Consider the following 3,667-nt stretch of genomic DNA (forward strand, 5'->3'; position numbering starts at 1 on the left):
CGGCAGCCCGAGGCGGAGCGGGAGGCGCGGGCCCGGCGCGCTCAGTGAAGGCAACTAGGAAGCGCAGGTGAAGTGAAGCGAGGATTTAGGGAGCCAAATTCACAAATGGACGAGCCGCATGCAAATAGGCTCACTCCAGAGAGCGAATCAGTGAAGCCCAAACACTGCAGAGGGACTGGCTGGCTCCTAAGAAAGGAGGGGCTGGAGCGGGGGTCCGGAGTCCCACCCCCTCCATTCATACACTTTTTACACACGCATCTTCCTCCCCGTGCCTGAAACATGCTCTGCTGCTGCCGCGCTTCCTTCATTTCCAGAAACAAACAAAAAAAAGTTCTAGGTAAAGAAATTATAATAAAAGGGTCACATCTCGCCCCACCGGAGTGAGCGCAAGACGGTTCCACACACCCCACAGAGCGTCCCCACCATCATCTCGAGAGCAGCAGGAAAAACTGCAAAAACCCTGTCTTTGCAGAGGCAGGAGCCTGTTGGCAATCCCTTCTCTGCCATCTGGCACAGACCTTTCTGGCCCCCAAGCTCGAGGGGCCAGTTCCTGGAAAAGGCGCCAGAGCAGCACCGTACCTAGACTCCTGGTAGCCCCGGGAAACTTTTAGTATCATTCTCCTCACCAGAGATAATGATAATAATAAAAAATTACCATTTTCACACCTACTTTCTGTCCAGGCCCCAAGTGGCCCATGCCTCTGTCTGGCCCTGCACAAGAGCACATGCAATCTGATTGTTAATGGCTCTGTCAGACATTCAAAAAGTCAGAGGCAAAATCAATCTAAGTTACACAGTTTTCTGTAAGGCATAATTTAGATTGGTAGCAAACACAACACACATTTGCCCTTTGGTGGCAGGTGGCAAATCTTAGCCTGGGTTCAGCCATTTTGAAACCAGTCCATGTGCGCCAAACTCCTGTTATGGGTATAGACCACTTGCCAATCACTTATACCCGTAAAAGTGTAATGTCTGTACCTGGCCACAGTGTCTGGATGCTCGCATCTCTTTATAGACTATCAGAGTAAAGAAAGGTGAATCCAGAGTGAAAAGCACCGCATGTACCTGATTTTCAAGAGTGCTGAGCATCCACAACTCCAATGAAGTCCTGTGGAGAGAGCAAGCACTTCTGGGAAGCAGATCATGCATCTGTTTGGGGGTAGAATCCGTGTTCTGTGTGAATAAAATACCTATTCCAAACATACAGTGGAGAAATGATCTACCACCCCAAAGGGCATCTAGGTTCATTCCAAGCACATCATGTTCCCTTTTTCAAATAGAATTACCATATTTATTCATCACAGCCACAAGGGGAGGAGAAAACAAAAAGATGCAGCACTTCTAACATAGGCAGCCTTTTGCTTGGAAAGGAGAGACATTTTCCTCTGTTTGTTTGGCATCAACAATGTGTCGGCAGCCAAGAGGGAAGCAGACAGTACAGAGTGGGAGTGGGACAGCCACTTGCCAAATGGCATGGCCATCTGTGGTCACAAGTAGGAGGCTTTCTGCTGAGACTTCTTCAGCCACATCTCACCGAGGGTACACACAGAGAGCTCAGGACTCATGCACCAGATGCTAGGCGAACAAGATCTCTGGACTGTGGACAATGCGATCTTAGTTGGTGTGCAAGAGTCATACCAGGAGACAGCAATTTTGGACCCAACTGCTTTGAAGAGGTCAAGAGATGTTGGGAGCAGAGGGGGAGAGTAATATTGAGAGAGACCGGGTGCTGCTCACATTCTTAGCTGTGATTTGAAATTCAAAAGAGGCCAGGAGAGGCCTGCAGAACCAGGAGGTGCAAAGCAAGAGGCTCTTGCTTCCATGTATAAGCACATTTAACAAGGCTTTTTCTTACTGGATTTACCTTTCAGTTCCTGGATATGCTGCTAAATAAAAGTTTGTGCTTTCCAATACCTCCTTGCACCAGAACAGTGCAAGGATGTAATGAACACAATTATTTCACATTGCTATATAGCTTTTATTATAGAATGACTCTTTTATGCTTCTCCAACAGTAAGCTGCATCTGAACTAATTAAGTCCAAATTAGGAAGTCTGAAACTAGCTAAATGGTTACTTTGGCATTTTACAAAAGACATCATACAATAATATTTAATACTTACAACACATTTTCACCTGGAGATCTCAGGTAGCATATCAATTTGCATTACCAACATCTTCATTTAACATAGGGAAACTGGGGTAAAGTGGTAAAGTGATTTACTGAAGACCACTCAAGTGAGTCAATGCCAAAGATGTATAACTCTCATTTTGGTGGCGAAGACCCCGAAACTAGGCTACCTCCTGATGAATTCTGTTTATATAACTATTGGTAATCATCAACATCACCTTAGTTTAGAAATTAATAAACCTCTTTATGTCAGGGAGTTTCACATATTTTTGGCACTGGCCATCCCTCCCCTTCGCTTTCTTCCTTCAAACCTGCCAAACTCTTCTCAGTTCACAGGTATTTATGAAACAGAGTCAATATTTTTGGAAACTGATTTGAATTGAGTGCAGTGAAGACACAGGGAATGCTTAGATGGATCTCTATGCTACTTCACTCAGGGGGCACCAAATAACCATTCCACATACATCATAAGCATTTTGTAATGGGCAAAGAGAACTTCACACTTGGAGCTTTTACTTTAGCTTGACACATCTGTAATTTACTTTCCACTCACTTATTTTCTAGCTTAAGCAATCTAAAGTACTAGCTGAAACAGCCAGGATTGTTGCTGTGTTTTGATGGAGCCAATCACTGACAGTTGTGAGTAGTTGACCGGAAAATAAGACTAATAAATTTTGCATTTATCTTGCATCCCAGAATTTCAAACTGGTTTACAAACATGTATTAATTAAACCTTACAAGAACTCTATGTCCCAATTTGCAAATAAGGAAAGAAAGGCATGCAGAGGTTAAATGGGAATAGAAACCAAGAGTCTAGCCTGCCAGTCATGCTGCTACAGCCACTAGATCATATTGTTTCTCAGAGTACAGTCAAGAAGCCCTGTCTCAGTCTCCTGTTTAACCACTAAATCCCAGGTCATCTCCCCGGAAGTTTTAATTCATTCAATTCAAAGGCAAAGTCAGGCACCATGTTTTGAAATGTTTGTCAGTTACCCAGCTCATGGGAAACGTGCTCACTCCCTGAAGAAAGATTTAAAAGGATAGCCCATCACCAAATAACAGGTTGCTAAAACACAGAAAATATACTGATAAAAATAAATTAAATAACAATAACTAGTCCAGCCAGTTAGGAGGAAAGCAACAACAATCTGGCCTATCATAACTTTGTTCTCTGTCTTTAGCTACAGTGTTTGGAGAGAGACAGAGCTAACTATATTAGAAGCTCAGTCACTGGCCCCATTTAAGGAAAGAAAATCCAGACAGCTTCAGAACATTTTACAGTGTAGGGCCTGATCCTATTCACGTGGAAGCCCATGGCAAAACTCTCATTAATAAGCATTAACGTCAGCAATAGATTCAACCTTAGAATCACAGAGTTGAAAGGGACATCAGGGGTCATCTACTCCAACCCCTTGCACAAATCTTCTCCACCTCTGCTTTTCCAGCTCTGCTTGCCTCCTGGCTCAGAAGGTGCACACAACCTTCCCTGCTGTTAATCTCCATTTAATACAGTCTTGAATCAAGGGGGGGGGGGGGGG

At 44.1% G+C, this 3,667-nt stretch overlaps 1 protein-coding gene across 9 annotated transcripts in view; it reads right to left on the minus strand.

Moving 5' to 3' along the window:
• NRXN3 (neurexin 3) overlaps positions 1–3,667 on the minus strand; it is a 1,732,637-nt gene that overhangs the window by 604,120 nt on the left and 1,124,850 nt on the right. The window lies entirely within an intron of this gene.

This window comes from Gavialis gangeticus, unplaced genomic scaffold (assembly GCF_001723915.1).
Source record: "Gavialis gangeticus isolate Ggan-Ray unplaced genomic scaffold, GavGan_comp1, whole genome shotgun sequence".
Taxonomy (NCBI): domain Eukaryota; kingdom Metazoa; phylum Chordata; order Crocodylia; family Gavialidae; genus Gavialis; species Gavialis gangeticus.